Here is a 19,121-nt window from a genome sequence, read left to right as displayed (position 1 = left end):
ATATTATAAAGCAACTACACTTCAATAAAAATTAATTAAGAAAAAAAAAAAGGAAGAGTTCAGGCTTCTAAGTTGAAGTAGATATTTTATTTCTGAATAGCAGCTTCAGCCAGGGCCCAAGATATCCAGTCTGCCCTTTTTATAGCTAACCCTATGGCCTTGGAACTAACATAGACAGTCTCCCCAAATGTGTAAACTAATCCCTTGTCATAAATCTCAATATATATTTCTTACCGGTTCTGTTCCTTTTGTGGAACTCTGACTGATACAGCAATCAATATACTTTACAATTTCAGTAAGAAGTCAGGGGAACCAGACAATGAGATGAGTACTAAGCAAGCGTGGACCATCTCACTCAGGCATATAAAGAATCCTCTAAATAAGCAGAAGGGCAGTGTGGGTATGGTAATACTAGCATTTACACTTATAGTGAGTAGTGGACAAGTAGAGTTGAGTATAGCATTTTTGGCAGAGAGAACAACGGTACCAGTGCATGAGAAATGTGGAGAATAACATCTCTGTGTTGCTATTATGTGTGTTTCTAGAGGAAAAAAATAATTGATGGAGTCTGCAACTGTAGGCTTAGTTCAGATGACAAAGTACCTATATAATAAGAAAGGTTAGTGGAGTTATTTGTAGAAGGAGTATGATGATTAGATATATTTAGAAGAGGAAAGACACAATCAGATTTATGTTTAAGAAAATTATTCTGACAGAACTATGAAGGAAGGACCGACTAGATAAAGAAGAATGTGTTAAGTGGGCTTTTTTTTTTACATAAATGTTTTATTTACGTAAAAAAAAAAATAGATACTAAAGTTTAAAACAAAGATAATGACCATGGAGGTATTTGGTAAAGAATAATTATGACAGACTGGTTAGTAGGACTAATTAAATGTGGGCAATGAAGATTAAGGAAGTGGACTGGAGTGGACGAGTATGGATATCAGATCTGGAACTCAGATATTCCTCTGTTCTTGATAACATGAGACTCTAAACATGAAATCTAACTCGCTAGGCCTCAATTTCCTCTGTCCTCATCTTGAGAATAAGACCTATCTTATTCTGGCTTTGTGAGAAGCAAATTAAATAAAAGTATATAATCCAGGATGTTTCATTTTTATTAGACAATCAGCCACAATGATATTATAAGTAGATGGAGGAGGGAAGCATGTGTGTGTGCTCAGTTGCTCCAATTGTGTCCAACTCTTTGCTACTCAATGGACTGTAGCCCACCAGGCTCCGCTGTCCATGGAATTCTCCAGGCAAGAATACTGGAGTGGGTTGCCATGCCGTCATCCAGGGCATCTTCCCAACCCAGGGATTCAACTTGTGTCTCCTGCATCTCCAGCATTGCAGGCAGATTCTTTACTTCTGAGGCACCTGGGAAGCACAAGGTAGGAAGGAAAGAGGAGAAAGAGTGGAGGCAATAAGAGGAATATCCTCAGGAACTAGATTGCAGAAAGTCAAGGGCATCTGTGTTTCTACAATGAGAAATAAATATACTGAAAACTTGGCATTACATATTCACAGAAGTGAATGCAGAGAGATTCCAGATAGATGAGGAGTGAGTTTCTCAGATAAGGTGATCAGAATCTACTGAACCATCTGCTGAATTTGCTTCTTATAAAGTTCACTAGTCCAGCTTTTGATAAAATGCTTCTAATTTTTTCTATCACTCCTGGTTAGAGAAGCAAAATACTTTTACAACTCTTCTGAGCATTACTTGCAAAGTATCCCTTATTTTCTCTGCTGGACTGATTCTCCACTGTGACAATACTTCAGTCTGAACTCACACCTCTAAACCTCTATCATTCAGTGTCGTCCAGTGACCAGTAACATGCCCTCACCTGGCAGCCTGTTAGAAAGTCGGAACCTCTAGGTTCCACCCCAGGTCAACTGAATCTCGTTAACATATTAACAAACCCAGTAACTTATTTGTATACACATCAAAGTTTAAGAAGCACTATTTAACCAACACTTATTTCTACGTCAGCAAGCATCTCTGTGTAAGGCCAGTGACATCATGCCATATAACTTTTTAAATTTACATCCTAACTAAATGCTTCACTGATAATAGATAAGTCCAATTAGGGTAAGAAGGCTGAGCCTTCTTAAAGTGCTGCATAGATTAGAAAATTATGTTAGACCTCATTAAAGAAAATGAATGACTTGCTTCATTTCTCAAAGAGGTTTAAAATATCCAATTGTATTGACAAAATTTCTCTACCATTCCTGGAGATTATACAAAAAACAATAAAAGATAAATTAATTACTTAATCCTTAAAATTATACTAAATTGCAAATGTATTTTGGGCTCCATATTTTAAAAGTAATGTTCAATCTAGTAAAGTGTAAACTTAAGATCTCCCAATAACTAAAAAGAAATACTATGCTTTTTAATAAATCAGAAGATAAAAATATAAGAGTATGAACAAGGTATGTGTCAAGCAAAGATGTGAATGTAATTCTTTGCAGCACTACTTTATTCTTTATACATGGACTTCCTATTAACTTATTGGACTAACCTATTTAACTTGGATTATCTCTGAAATTGCTTCTGAATCTGTGCATTACCTTTCTAGATGTTATAAACACTGAAAGAGGTATATTTCATTTTGACAATGGCTTGATGAATGACACTGATTTGTACTTGTAAATTCAAAAATTGTGAAAAACTATCATTGAATTGAAAAAAAGCTGCATTAATTACATGAAGTCTTACCTCCCTTAATTCTGTCTGACTAGCAGCATTTTTATATTAGTTTATATATGGCCTGAATTTGTGCATTGCTATTTTTCCCTCAGGTAGCTCAGAGGTAAAGAATCTTGCCAATTTAAGAGACTTGACTTTGATCCTTGGATTGGGAAGATTCCCTGGAGAAGGAAATGGCAATCAACTCCAGTATTTTTGCCTGGGAAATCCCATGGGCAAAGGAGCCTGGTGAGCTACAGTCCATGGGGTCACCAAGCATCTGACAAGACTGAGCATGAATGCACAAGCAAGAGATGGCTCAAAAGCTCAGTTCTAGAATTATCTGAAGGTTCATTGATTTGCATTTTTGTTAGTTGGTACTAGATGTGGATTGTCTGGATGTTGGCTAGAACCTTGGCTGTACAACTGGTTAGAACCTTTACACATGACCTCCACATATAGCTGAGGCTTCTTTGCAGCATGATGCCTAGGTTTGAGGTTCTATAAGTGAAAGCGGAGAAAATGAGACACTATCATCTTCTATGATCCAGTATTGAAAGTTATATAACACCACTTCATTGCATTCTATCCAATGAGGCAGCCACAAAGTCTTGTCCAGCTGCAAGGGGAGACTAGTCTTCTTATTGGGGCAGTAGCAAGGTTCTAGAATAATATGGGAAAAGAGAATATCCCTGTGATTATTTCTGAAAAATGCATAAACTTCACAGGAGAAAATAACATTTCTTAATCTAAGCTAAAGTTGAGTCTTTTACAAGAGAATTTAACTGTATTTCTCTTTCTAATAACAGGAGAGAATTTGTACACACATACTAATTCACAGTCTTCATTAAAGACACTAAGCCTGTAGCATAGACTCAAAACTTTTCATAATCAGTGTTATTAAGGTTTCTATGGTAGATTGTTACACTGATGACTTCCAGTGTATGGTAAGTAGGCTTCACCCACATTGATTCTGGGCTTGATCATGTGGTGTAATTTGACCAATGAGATATTACAATTGGGATCCAATTAGAGACTTGAAAGATTCTCGCATACTTGGTGTTGCCTTCTCTTGCTGCAGGGGAACACTTCTGTTACAGATTTTTATATATTTATATAAATCCCAGGCTAGTATGTCAAGGATAAGAGTGGATATGGAGAGAAAGGACTCAGATTTTTCCATCTTAGTCAAGCTCCAAGTGCATGAGTAACTATGATTGAATCCAACTAAATCACTGACCCCATGATCATGAGCAAATAAATGGTGTGTTAAGCTGAGAAATTAAACATACCACTATAGTAGAGTGGATGACAATAGACTTCGTGTGACAGAAACAACATGCAATTCACAATAGAGGATTCCTTTGTCATTCAACCAAATTTGTGGGGTGTTTCCACTATACAGGGTGCTAGGAAATGAGTTAAAATACTTGCATTCTTGGAATTAAAACCATTCAAATTATTTCCCTGATCAGTCTCTAGGGATACTGATATAAGAAGCTCTTATCCTAGATAATGGGTATGACTTTCTTACTCCTCAGAGATTTAGATTGGCTTTTACAATCTCTCAAACTTACAAATCAGGAGAATGCAGAGTCTGCCACACCTTCTGAAAACTATATTCAGTTTATACTTTCTCTGTGCTATTTGTAGCTCCAAGGAGCCCCCTGTTGTCCACATATGGCACCTCAGCTTACCTCAAACTAGATGCAAAACTAAGACCCTTTTTCCTGTTCCATTCAGTTCAGTCACTCATTCGTATCCAACTCTTTGCAACCCCTAGCATCACCAACTCCTGGGGATTACTCAACTCATGTTCATTGTGTCAGTGATGCCATCCGACAAATTCATCCTCTGTTGTCCCCTTCTCCTCCCACCTTCAATCTTTCTGAGGATCAGGGTCTTTTAAAATGAGTCAGTTCTTCACGTCAGGAGGCCAAAGTATTGGAGTTCCAGTTTCTTTTTCTTTTTTTCATTTATTTTTATTAGTTGAAGGCTAATTACTTTACAACATTGCAGTGGTTTTTGTCATACATTGAAATGAATTAGCCATGGATTTACATGTATTCCCCATCCCGGTCTCCCCTCCCACCTCCCTCTCCACCCGATCCCTCTGGATCTTCCCAGTGCACCAGGCCCGAGCACTTGTCTCATGCATCCAACCTGGGCTGGTGATCTGTTTCACCCTAGATAATATACATGTTTCAATGCTGTTCTCTTGAAACATCCCACCCTCGCCTTCTCCCACGGAGTTTCAGTTTCAACATCAGTCATCCCAATGAATATTGAGGACTGATTTCCTTTAGGGTGGACTGGTTGGATGTCCTTACAGTCCAAGGGGCTCTCAAGAGTCTTCTCCAACACCAGAGTTCAAAATCATCAATTCTTCAGCACTCAGCTTTCTTTATATTATAACTCTCATATCAATACATGACTACTGGAAAAGCCATAGTTTTGACTAGACGACTTTGTTGGCAAAGCACTGTCTTTGGTTTTAAATATGCTGTCTAAGTTGGTCATGACTTTTCTTCCAAGGAGCAAGTGTCTTTTAATTTCACGCTGGCAGTCACCGCTGCAGTGATTTCGGAGCCCCCAAAAATAAAGTCTCTGTTTCCACTGTTACCCCATCTATTTACCATGAAGTGATGGGGCCAGATGCCATGATCTTTGTTTTCCGAATGTTTAGTTTTAAGCCAACTTTTTCCCTTCTTTCACTTTCATCAAGAGGCTCTTTAGTTCTTCTTTACTTTCTGCCACAAGGGTGGTGTCATCTGCATATCTGAGGTTATTAATCTTTTTCCCAGCAATCTTAATTACAGTTGTGCTTCATCCAGTGTGGCATTTCTCATGATGTACTCTGCATATAAGTTAAATAAGCATGGTGACAATATACAGCCTTGACATACTCCTTTCCCAATTTGGAACCAGTCTGCTCTTCCATGTCCAGCTCTAACTGTTGTTTTCTGACCTGCATATAGATTTCTCAAGAGACAGGTCAGGTGGTCTGGTATTCCCATCTCTTTCAGAATTTTCCAGAGTTTGTTGTGATCCAAACAGTCAAAGCCTTTGGCACAGTAAACAAAGCAGAAGTAGACATTTTTCTGGAACTCTCTTGCTTTTTCAGTGATCCAAAGGATGTTGGCAATTTGATCTCTGGCTCCTCTTCTTTTTCTAAATCCAGCATGAACATCTGGAAGTTCATGGCTCACATACTGTTGAAGCCCAGCTTGGAGAATTTTGAGCATTACTTTACCCGCATGTGAGATGAATGCAACTGTCTGGTAGTTTGAACATTCTTTGGCATTGATTTTCTCTGGGATTGGAATGAAAACTGACCTTTTCCAGTCCTGTGGCCACTGCTGAGTTTTCCAAATTTGCTGACATTGAGTGCAACACTTTCACAGCATCATCTTTTAAGATTTGAAATCACTCAACTGGAATTCCATCACCTCCACTAGCTTTGCTCATAGTGATGCTTCCTAAGGCCCACTTAACTTTACATTCCAGGATGTCTGGCTCTAGTTGAGTGATCACACCATCGCAATTATCTGGATCATGAAGGTCTTTTTTGTATAGTTCTTCTGTGTATTCTTGCCACCTCTTCTTAACATCTTCTGCTTCTCTTAGGTCTATGACATTTGTATCCTTTATTGTGCCCATCTTTGCATGAAATGTTCCCTTGGTATCTCTAATTTTCTTGAAAGGGTCGCTAGTCTTTCCCATTCTATTGTTTTCCTCTATTTCTTTACATTGATCACTAAGGAAGGCTTTCTTATCTCTCCTTGCTCATCTTTGGAACTCTGCATTCAGATGGATATATATTTCCTTTCCCCCTTTGCCTTTCACTTCTTTTCACAGCTATTTGTAAGGCCTCCTCAGACATCCACTTTGCCTTTTTCCATTTCTTTTTCTGTGAATGGTCTTGAACCCTGCCTCCTGTACTTCATGAACCTCTGCCTATAGTTCTTCAGGCACTCTGTCTATCAGATCTACTACCTTGAATCTATTTCTCACTTCCACTGTATAACTATAAGGGATTTGATTTAGGTCATACCTGAATGATCTAGTGATTTTTCCCTGCTTTCTTCAGTTTAAGCCTGAATTTGGCAATAAGGAGTTCATGATCTGAGCCACAGTCAGCTCCTGGTCTTGTTTTTGCTGACTGTAGAGAGCTTCTCCATCTTTGGCTGCAAAGAAAATAATCAGTCTGATTTCAGTATTGACCATCTGGCAATGTCCACGTGTAGAGTCTTCTCTTGTGTTGTTGGAAGAGGGTGTTTGCTATGACCAGTGTGCTCTCTTGGCAAAGCTCCATTAGCCTTTGCCCTGTTTCATTCTATACTCCATGGCCAAATTTGCCTGTTACTCCAGGTGTTTCTTGACTTCCTACTTTTGCATTCCAGTCCCCTGTAAAGAAAAGGACATCTTTTTTGGGTATTAGTTCTAGAAGGTTTTGTAGGTCTTCATAGAACCATTCCACTTCAGCTTCTTCAGCATTGCTCATCGGGGCATAGACTTGGATTACTGAGATATTGTATGGTTTGCCTTGGAAATGAACAGAGATCATTCTGTCGTTTTGGAGGCTGCATCCAAGTACTGCATTTCAGACTCTTTTGTTGACCATGATGGCTACTCCATTTCTTCTAAGGGGTTCTTGACCACAGTAGTAGATATAATGGTCATCTGAGTTAAATTCACCCATTCCAGTCCATTTCAGTTTGCTGATTCCTAAAATGTCGATGTTCACTCTTGCCATCTCCTGTTTGACTGCTTCAATTTGCCTTGACTTGTGGACCTAATGTTCCAGGTTCCTATGCAACATTGCTCTTTACAGCATCAGACTTTACTTCCATCACCAGTCACATCCTCAACTGGGTGTTGTTGTTGCTTTGGCTCTGTCTCTTCTTTCTTTCTGGAGTTATTTCTCCACTGATCTCCAGTAGCATATTGGGCACCTACCAACCCAGGGAGTTCATCTTTCAGTGTCCTATCTTTTTGCCTTTTCATACTGTTCATGGAGTTCTCAAGACAAGAATACTGAAGTAGTTTGTCATTCCCTTCTCCAGTGGACCACGTTTTGCCAGAACTCTCCACCATGACCCGTCCATCTTGGGTAGCCCTACACGGTATGGCTCAGAGTTTCATTGCATTAGACAAGGCTGTAGTCCTTGTGATCAAATTGGTTAGTTTTCTGTGACTGTGGTTTTCAGTCTGTCTGTCCTCTGATGGAGAAATTTAAGATGCTTATGGATCTTCCTGATGGGAGACACTGACTGAGGGGGAAACTGGGTCTTGTTCTGATGGGCGGGGCCATGCTCAGTAAGCCTTTAATCCAATTTTCTGTTGATGGGTGAGTCTGTGTTCTGTCCCTGTTATTTACTTGGGGCCAAACTGATGGAGGCAATGAAGATAATGGGGACCTCCTTCAAAAGATCCCATACAAACAGTCTATATACACAGTGCACATTTTGTACACAGTCTATATATTTCAATCATCTCATGATTTTATGATTTTATTAGATATCTGATGGTCATAGGGAAGAATCGTATCTTAGAGCATAAAGTCTCTAAAGATTAAGCTGGTTCCATTATCTCATTGCACATTTCACTTTTTTTTCACTTCCTTTCCACATTCTTCTCTCCTCCTTTCTGATAAATGTCAAATGTCTCGCTTGCTCTAATCTCTCAGAATCTCATTTTCAATTTCCAAACACTTACAATCTTCATAGTGCTTCCCTAGTGGCTCAGCTGGTAAAGAATCCAGTTGCAATGTGGGAGACCTGGGTTCAATCCCTGGGTTGGGAAGATCCCCTGGAGAAGGGAACAGCTACCCACTGGTATTCTGGCCTGGAGAATTCCATGGACGGTTAGTTCTTGGGGTTGCAATGAAGCGGACATGACTGAGCAACTTTCACTTTCATCCTTATACAAGGAACTTAGTGACAGTCATTTATAAACATTTTCTCTCATTCCATAAGACAAGAATATAGCTTAAAACTCTTATCATCACCTCAAGGTAGTTTTAGCAAAGCAAAATAAAAAAGAAACTTAGGTTGAGGTAAAGGCATGAGTCTCAGGGGTCAAAGAGATAGATAAACACACACACACACACACACACAAATGGGTAAAAAATGCAAGATCCCTGTTTTTCTCCTTCCTCTGAAAATTCTCAGTCCCTCTATGTGTTTTTATTGGGACAATCAGGGAAAATAAAGGGGTTAGGTTGGTGGGGGAAAAAGGCCCACGGTAAGCCAATCAGAGATCCCCTTTGGGCTTTCCCCTAAAGCTCATAAAAAAAGACTGTCATCAGCTTTGGACTAGAGACCTACATCTGTCGGCATTAGGCTCAGCAGCTATCTTTCACATTATATGGACAGAGTCACACTTTGATAGGAAAGAATGAGGTCAGCATGCAAAAAGAAGGAGAGACAAAGACAGCTGAGATTTAGGAGAGAGAGAGATCATTATTTTTTAAAAGATGTCTTCTGAATTTCTCAAGTATGTGATCCAGGAAAATGTCTATTTTTGTAAGAACTATTGATGAGTTGAGTTCTGTAACTTACTAACAAAAGTTCTGATTCTTGCATCCATGGACTGTTCATATTTAGCATACAGAATCAAGGAAAGATTCCCTGAACAAGTAAAGAGAAATACACAAGGTATTCCTACATCACGTAGTACTTGAGAAGTAGGTTTCAAGTACATACAAGAGCACTCTAAGCCTTGGAGAGGTTACCTGACAACTTAGGTAACCTTGGCAGTTTGTAAATTCACACCCACCTCAAGCCGATATTTGCATGTCTTAGCGTTGTTTCCAATTCATAGTGTTAGGCAGGTTCACTTTCAATTAGAATTAATTTCTCATTTAGGAGCAAAAACTTTGATATTCGTATTTGAATAAAAATTAAGAGCAACAGCTTCTGACAGCTTTAAAAATCATTATCCCTGTAGGCAAAGAGAAAATTAGCCAAGATGGCGTTGGTCAGGCTCTCTCGTCTCACTCCACTCACATCCTACAGCTGTGATCGTTTGCGGCACGGCACTCTGTGCATCATGGTGTGGTCCTGTATAAGCACCACTTGAAAATTTCTTGGAGTCAAGTGGAGTCAAGTCGAGTCAAGTCGAGTCCAGTCGTGTAATCATCGTTGCTACTGTGTCAGCCATTAGAGAGTAAAGGGTGTCTGCCTTGCCACAGTGATTAAATGTGAATGTCAGCAATTCCTAAAACTCCTCGCATTTTCTCGCAGCTTCCCCTCTCATCCCTTGCCTACCCTGGGTTCAGTGAACAATGAAATATAGCCAGACAATGCCTCTCTATCAATCTCTATCCTAAACTCATTCTTTGCAAATTTTTATGACCTTGCTTCCCTGCATTCATTAACTGTCAACATTTACAGAAATAGCAGCATGAAATAGTTAGCATTTGCTACACTAACAAACAGTCCCAAGATTTTCATGGTTTATAGCAGCAAGCATTTGTTTTTTGTTCATATTTGACCTGTGTTTTTAGGAGATTGGCTTGCCGCTGTTGGATTTGGCTGGATTCCGTTAGGCTTGACTGGACTTGGCTGGACTTGACTATTCACCTGAACTCTGCTGTCTAGATTTGGATTCATGTGTGCTCCCATTCCATTAGCGAAGGCAAGTCAGACGACCAAACTCAACAGCAGTGGAACAGACAAGCTTTCTCTGCCTAGAGGCAAAACAATGCAAAATTCCATGACAAAGGTGTGAATGTATAAAGCACTTAGAAAGAAGAAAAGTGACGGGAAATAATATAATCTACAACAGAAATTGAAGGGTTGCAGGTGTGAGATGGGGTAGGGAAAGTGACAACTTAAGACTTATTTTTATAGGCCAGGGGACATCATGAGCTGACAGTTAGAAATCTAACCAAAATTTTGATACCTACAGATAGAAAGAGCACTTGAATTGAAGGTACCCCAGTAAATAGGAAGTAGCCACATCATTTTCACTGGAAGATGAATCATGTACTCTATCACTGTTCACCAGTGTATTATAGTTTCACCTCTGGGAGGTAATCTTTAACTGGATTAACTCATCTGTGTTTTCAGTCCTACACATGCTTATAATCTCTTTCCCCTTACATTCTTCAGTGTCTTAAAATATCTCTCTGCTTCCCTGCTAGTCACTTAACACTACTGACAGGTTCAGTGCAACAGTGGATTGTGAGCATAATAAACGTTTAGGAAAGCAGACATTTTAAAGTAGACAAGTAGGTCTCTGTGGAGTAAGAGCAGCAGACATTTCTTGCTTACTTGATGATTTTTTGTGTGTGTTAAAATTATTTGGAGAGAACATCAGATATTTCAAATTTTTCATTTTTTGCAATAAAGGAAAAGTACAAGTTTCTTCTAGGGAGTTGAATAATTTTGAGCCTATGTAAAAAGCTTTATTCATTGAATTTTCTTTTTTCTTTCTAAACTTAGCTTTACTTTTAAGTATCTGTAAGAAAAAGTCATAATAGTCTTCAAGTTCACTCTGATGAAACATGCAAATAAAAGCTTCCTTTCTCTCCTGATTTTATATCTCAGCTCAGCTTTCTTCTTCTCCTTTCTATCATTCACTGCGACTTCAATGGAGAAGTTCATAGAGGATCAAACAATCCAGCTGTTGTTTTCAACTTTTGCTATTTTAATGTTTATTTTCCAAGTCATTGCCTACTTTTCTTCTAAAAATATACTGCCAAATCATTTTTTTGGAGCAACTCTAATGCTTTCTGTTGCTAGATATCTGATCCAAACCCAATATTTTTCTTGGCAGTCAGTGAACATAATTATAAGTAGGGATTTTTTTCCCCTCTCTCTACATTTAGAGTTTGGCGAAAAAGACACAATTCATGACCAAAACAAATTTAAAGATTGATGGAAATTCTCACATTAACATACATTCACAAACATCACACAAAGGGAGAACGACATTGTTAACAGTATGCTCTTCATGTATGTTTGCACTTAGATTTCTCCTCAACACAATTTTGTGATTTAGGTAATGGTGCTACTTCCACAGCTTTTTTACTTTATTTTTAAAATATATGTCAAAATGATAGTATGCACATAGAAAATAGAAATCTCTGTGTTGAGAATGACAATGAAAAGTGGAATAAAACTATTTCATTCCATTCTGCCATTTTAGTCCCAAAACCCATTGTTTAATACTCCTGGATATATATTTTTTTTCTTTGATTTTCTTTATAACCCTAGACAGCATTCTTTTATATTTATTAATTAATTTATCAAGTTTAGATCACATTTATGGTCCAAAAAAGAGACGACTTAGATCACTAAAACTGTCCTCATCATCTTTTTCTACTTCTAATAGATCTATTAACATTTTCTGTTTTTCTGAAATTTTAATTTTTTGAGATTTAAAAAAAAATTTCTTGTTTCCTCAAAAATAAAGAAAATTTCTTATCTCTCTCAAATTAAGTATTTTGAGGCTATTTATGCTTCTGCTCCTCACTCAACCTTTTCTTTCTTCTACTTCCCAAATTCTGCCCACTAGTCATTTATGTCTACATTATCAAGACTGATATTTTCACCTCACTTTTTGTCAGTCATTAACTGTCAAGCTTTGTTTATAACTGTGTGTCTAAAATGTCAAGGAACATATGATAATCTTATTTTCAAAAAATATATCAGTTCCATTTTCAAAGTAAATAGTTACAATAATATTTGGGCATCTTTTTCAGTGAAGTTTTTCTTCATTTAAGCAATAGCTCCCACTGTTAATAGCTTAAAAGAAAGGAAATATAAGACAGTATTTTGGGGTGTAATTTTAAGGTGAATGATATTGTCCTTCTTTAAGAGAACCATTTCATTTTTGCTTTAAATTTAAAGGAACTTGACCTGCAAGGGTTTTAGATGTACTTGTTATTTTTTAGCCAAACACTTACCATTAGATGACTGACATGACCCCCAAGCAATTAATAAATAAGTTTTATAGAATGGCCTCCAAAACAACAAAACACAAAGCCCTGTTGCAAAAGTAAAAGCTAATTAGCAGGATATAATTTTCATAGAGTCAACATGAATTTGGTGAGAAATGGCTTATCAAAGAAAAATCTGAGCTACCAAAATGTAGTTTTCTCCCTAATAGAAAAGTTTATATTTTGTTTCAGCCCCAAATATTGATGTAACTTGAATCTCCGTATCAAAATGAGCTTTTAACAGAGCAATGCAAATGTGTGTTCAAGTAAAAGTATTAGAGAGAGAGAAATAATTTAGATTAACATATACATTTTAGCAGGTATTTATTGAGCACATGAGAATAAACAAGAGATTTTTGGAAGAGTCTGAAGAGTTTTTTTAAACAGTCTTATTTAAAATAAACTTTGAAATTACTTTAGATGTAAATATGAATAATATGTAAATAGTCATAAATACCTTTAAGCCAGAAACTAATATTTAATCATTTACTCTTTTAACAAATATTTACCCCAAAGAAAAAGAACACAATTTCAGACACAGACAAGTAATGATGAAATAAATAAGGAAAATACACAGTGTGTTGGATGGTGATAAGTGTTATGAAGAAAATATGATGCAAGAAAGTGGATGGAAATGGGGTGCACTTTAAATAAGGTGATCAGAGAAGATATCACTTAAGAAGAGACACTTGAAAAAAGTCTTTAGAAAATAAGAGAATGAGTCAAGGTAGGTGAAGGAATTGCATGCAAGGAAGAGAGAACAGTCAGTGGATAGCTGTTGACACATGCCAAACCTGTTTAAAGAAAAACAGGTTCAGGGGAACTAAATGCACATTGTGGCAACTTGGGTTTTTCCCTCACTATTGCCCCCATATTTCTTATCACATTAATGTAAGCTACACACAGTGTAACCAAATAATCTAAAGGCATTGTAAGAATTTGACTTCCACTCTAAATGAGATGGAAAGCCCTTGATAGTTTTGAGCAGAGAAGAAATCTGGTATGCCTTTTACATATTTAAAATATTTGGCAGCTTAGAACAGGAACATCAATTAGAAGATCATTGCAGAAGTCAAACAGAACATGCCTGTGTGCTAAATCACTTTAGTCGTGTCTGACTCTCTGCACACCTGTGGACTCTAGCCCTCCAGGTTCCTCTGTCCACGGGATTCTCCAGGTGAGAATACTGGAGTGGGTTGCCATTCCATTCTCCAGGGCATCTTCTCAAAGAAGGGATCTAATGGATGTCTTGTGTCCCCTGCGTTGCAAGCAGTTTTTTTATGGCTGAGCCACTGGAAGCCCCCTAGTCAAACAGAGAGATGTTGGTAACTTGCATTAAGGTAGCAACAATTAAGGTTGTAAATGGTTGGATTCTGTGTAAATTTTGAAAGTAGAGAAAGCATAATTTCCTGAAAGATTACATGTGGAATAAAGAGAGAAAACTTAAGGATGACTCAGATTTACTGTTATAAGCAACAGAAAGAATGGAGCTACCATTTCCTTAGATGTGGGAGATTATGGAAGAGACCTCTCACTCCTAATCTAGAAAGATAGATAAGGTGTTAAATTTTAATCATGCTAATATGGAGATGTCTTCTAGCAAACTGTGTAGTGATGGCAAGTAGGCAATTAAACATTATTCTAGAGTCCAGGGGAGTTGTCTAAACTGGGGGCATCTGTGTATGCAGCACACTTAAAACCATAAGAAACAATGAGATCATGGACATGATGCATCCAAATAAAGGAAAGAAAAGCTCCCAGTTACTCCCAGCTTTCACAGTCATGGAGGTGTGGTTACTAAGAAAGAAGGAACCAGGAATACTTGTTATCTGAGAAACCACAGTGATTAAAAAAAACAAAGTATTAATGAAGAAAGAGTGGTCAGCTGTGTCAAACTCAATTTGATTGATGGTCAGTAAGATAAATTGGGCCATTGATTACCATGACAAGAGCATTTTCAGTAAAGTAGTTGGAAAAAAGCTTGATTGGAATATGGAATAGGACAAAACAGATTGATTATAGAAATTATAAACAACTTTTTTGAGGAACGTTGCTGTATAAATGAGCAGAAAGGTAGGATAGAAGCTAGAGGAGAGTATGGAGTTATAAGATATTTTGGTTTAGTGTTGAAGTTTCATCAATAGTATCTTTGAATTATAGTGAAGATGATGCAATTAAGAGGGAAAAATTATGATGATTCAGCACAGAGATGTAAAGATGTTGGAGGAGCACCTCTGAAGAAGTCAAGAGAAGAGGAGATTTGCTATATCATGGACACCATCATGTAAGGAACTTCTATGAAACACAGGATGAAGAATAGCAGAGTCTGTATTATGAATGATCCAGACAAGAGCTCATTACAGACTTAGCTAAATCCTCAGTTCCACATCATGGTTTAGGATTACTCCTTTGTAGTACAGAGTGGATATATATATATATATATATATATTTTAATATTATTTCTACTTGAAATATATATATGAAATATATATGTGAAATATATATATAAATATATATTTCAAATATATATAAAAAGTGGGTTTATATATATATTATATATATATAAACCCACTTTTTAATATTATTTCTACTTGAAATTCCAATGATAAGATTAATACAATGAAAATAGATTATCAGTGGGGTAGTAAGTGCAGTTTCTCCTACCTGATCCTCTTTTAAATTCATAAGACTCAGTTTGTAAATGACTCTCTAAAAACTCTTTTGGATGGAGTTAAGCATGTCTCATGAAATGCGATGAAATGCTGTAACATGGAAATCATTATAGTGACATGCTATTTCATGGTATGGTAATGTCCAGCAAGTAGCCTCCCACCCGCTGATGATCCACATGATTGAACGTTGGACAGGGAAACAACTTTCAGTAAAAGCAAGTCAGAGACTGAATTTTTTCAAAGTGTGTATGAATGAGCATACATGTGCATTTAGGTTACTTCCGCTATTAATATGCATAAGGCAAAAAACTATTGTTTTTGCTTTCCCCATCTGTCCTATGCATTGTAGAAATACTCTAAAGATTGAAGATTTCAGAGTCCTTAGAAGAATAAGGAAATTTTCATTTTCACTTCTGTAGACTGAACAGAGAATTCTCTCAGAGACAAGCAGATAGAGACTGTATATGCATTTGAATGCATACATGCATCAGTTAGGGAAAGTTAGGGGAACTGTCAAAGTTAGGGAAATCTTAAATTAGTAGAGTTTCTTTTTTTTTTTTTTTTTTTTTTTTTCTTTTTTTTTTTTCTTTTTCTTTTTTTTTCTTTTTCTTTTTTTTTAAATAGTACATTTTCTGAGAGAATGATGAATAATTTTTGAACTATAACCACTGTCTACATTAGGAAGGCTCCAATTTTCTTACTATATTGCTTTCATGACAAAAATCTAGTATGGGAATTTAAGCAGAAGGAATCCAAGTTTACTGTAAAGAGAAACCAGCAATACTTTAATTCTATAAATTGGCTTCTTTTTCTGCTAGCTCTGTTAAGCTCAATGTTTCATTAAACTTTTGTAGTCTTTATCCTGTGACAGACCCCAAAATCAGATCAATAAAAAGAAGCAAGGCTGTCCTCAAGTTACCTACATTTCAGTGGGGAAAGCCTGGAAACAAATTTTTATAATCTTAGGTGACAGATGTAGTTGGACACAATAAGTGCTTAAAGTCAAGAGGAAACTGGAAATGAGAGGTGTGATCTCTGTAAAACTTAAGATCAAAATGAAGATACAAGTCTTTTTTTGAGAAATGTCTCAATCCACTCCCACCTCCAAAAGCAAGGCAGTGTATAATCAGTTGTCACAGCAGAGAATGCTCCATTTATTCAAGTAGAGTCAGAATGGGAGCAGCTGGCAATGGCTCTTTGATTCTTTCACAGGATAAGCTCCGAAGTCCCTGCAGTCACTTTATAGGATTTGGTGTCAGTTCCTCTCACTAAACTCTCCCAGCACATTCACTCTGCTCCAGCCAGCCTGGCTTCTAGCTACCAAGTCTTCCAAGAACACTTATTGGTTAGACCCCTAGGAATCTGCTTTTCCTTCCTGAAAGGTGCTTGCCCAAGACTGTGCAAGGCTCCCTGCTTCACCTCCCCCAAGTCTTTGCTCTAATCCATTTTCTTTCTTTTTTCCGGAGTATAATCGCTTTACAGTGTTACATTAGTTTCTGCTGTCCAACCAAGTGAATCAGCTGTACATACACATCTGCCCCTTCCTGTAGAGCCTCCCTCCCATGCCCCCATCCCACCCTTCTAGGTCATCACAGAGCACCTAGTTGAGCTCCCTGTGCTATATAGCAGGTTCCCACTAGCTATCTGTTTTACTCATGGCAGTTTGTATATGGCAATCCCACTCTTCCAATTCATCCAGTCCTCTCCTTCCCTGCGTCCGTATGTCTATGCTCTACTTCTGTGTCTCTATTCCTGCTGCAAATAGGTTCATCTGTACCATTTTTCTAGATTGCTTATATATGTGTTCATATATCATGTTTGTTTCTCTCTTTCTGACTTACTTCACTTTGTGTAACAGCCTCCAGGTCCATCCAACTCAAACCAGTCAAAATGGCTATCATTAAAAAATCTACAAACAATAAATGCTGGTGAGCTTGTGGAGAAAGGGGAACCCTCTTTCACTCTTGCTAAGAAGGTAAATTAATGCAGTTACTATGGAAAACAATATGGAGTTTCCTTAAAAAAGTAAAAATAGAACCATCCTATGACCCAGCAACCCCACTAATGAGCATATATCCTGAGAAAACCAGAATTCAAATCCCTTTTCAAAGAGCCTTTTCTGACTATCCTTTTTACATTGCTGCTCTGCCCCTTCCCCGTGGAGAGCCCCCTTACACTGATCTCTTCTCATTTTAACCTACTACTACATCTCTCATCTCATAATGATTTAACCAACTATATCATTTTTAAAATAATGCTTGTTCTTTATGTGTTTCCTTGCCTGATAGCTCAGTTGGTAAAGAATCTGCCTGTGTTGCAGAAGACCCAGGTTGGACTCCTGGGTCAGGAAGATCCCCTGAAGAAAGGAAAGGCTACACACTCCAGTGTCTGTGGCTCATCTGGTAAAGAATTCACCTGCAATATGGGAGACCTGGGTTGGGAAGATCCCCTAGAGAAGGGAAACGCTACCACTCCAGTATTCCAGCCTGGAGAATTCCATGGACAGTCCATGGGGTTGCAAAGAGTCAGACACAACTTTCACTTTTCTCATTAGACTAAGCTCCACAAGGATAGGCATTTCAGTCCAGTGTATTTGTTGGTGCACCTCTAGTGCCCAGAACAGGGTCAAGCATATAGCAGGACATGATCAGTTTAAATCATGATCATTGTTAAATGAATGAATGCTGTAAAAACATTTTTTTCTGATGTTAGTTGGTGAGAAGCTCTTGCTTCTCTTAAGAGGGTGACCAATGGTGCCGTGTTGTTATTTTAGTCATGATGACTTTAAAAGTGTCATGAACCATGCAATAGCCAGAGATGAAAAACCAGTACCAATACCTTATCAAAATACTATGGAAAATCTCTTTTAATATTAGTGACTAATAGCTACTCTGTTATAACAGTAAGCACAAAAGTATATATATTTACTATAAATATTCTGTCTTCCTGCACTAATTCATAAGTGGTTGCAGGGAGAAGATTCAGACAGGAGCCAGAGCATAATTCATTAATTCAGCAGATTTTTGAGTTCCAAGTAGGTGCCAAGCAGTGTTTTGGTGTAAGGACTGAACAGTGAATAAGAAATACCCATAAGAATTGTGTTCTCATGGCCTTTACATTCTAAGGTTTCCATGATCTCTTTTGCTCTCGATATTATAAAAGAGATTGCTGTGCCAGCATTCAAGGCCAGGTCTGAGATCATGCATTCGGACACTTCTGAGAAAGACAATGCATAGCAAATCCACAAGGGGTGTGAGTAATAAGCAATATGGTGTTTAGTAAAAATTAAACAATGTTTTGAGCTCAGGATTTCCTTCCATACCTGCTATTCACATCAGTACTGATTGCAGAACAAGACTTGAGCCTATAAGACAAAGGAAAGTAGAGACACCTGCTGGAGTGACAGGGTGAGGAAACAGGAAGGAGCTGGTGACAAAGACTATGGCATTTCATCTGAGGTCACAAAAAGCAAAGGGTCAGAAATGTGAATAGACAGGAAAGTTGTGACTGCTAATCAAGAGCCTTAATAACTGGATACTACTAGTACTTTTATTATAAAATATAAGAGGGTAATAAAAACAATTTAATATTTGTGGTATTTAATTCAAAATGATCAAGTATTAATTGAAAATTCATTATTTTTAGCTACTAATAATTAAAGCAATAAAGGTAAGTTCAATATCCACTACTTGTATTTTGAGGTAAAAGATCCTAAGAAAGGTGTTTTCCTTTTTCAAAAAAATTAAATCTTCTATGTAAATTAGAAAACAAGCATTCAGGATTCAAGAAGCCTGATCATGTTGAT

This window comes from Odocoileus virginianus, chromosome 8 (genome assembly GCF_023699985.2).
Source record: "Odocoileus virginianus isolate 20LAN1187 ecotype Illinois chromosome 8, Ovbor_1.2, whole genome shotgun sequence".
NCBI lineage: Eukaryota > Metazoa > Chordata > Mammalia > Artiodactyla > Cervidae > Odocoileus > Odocoileus virginianus.
This window is presented reverse-complemented; position numbering follows the sequence as displayed.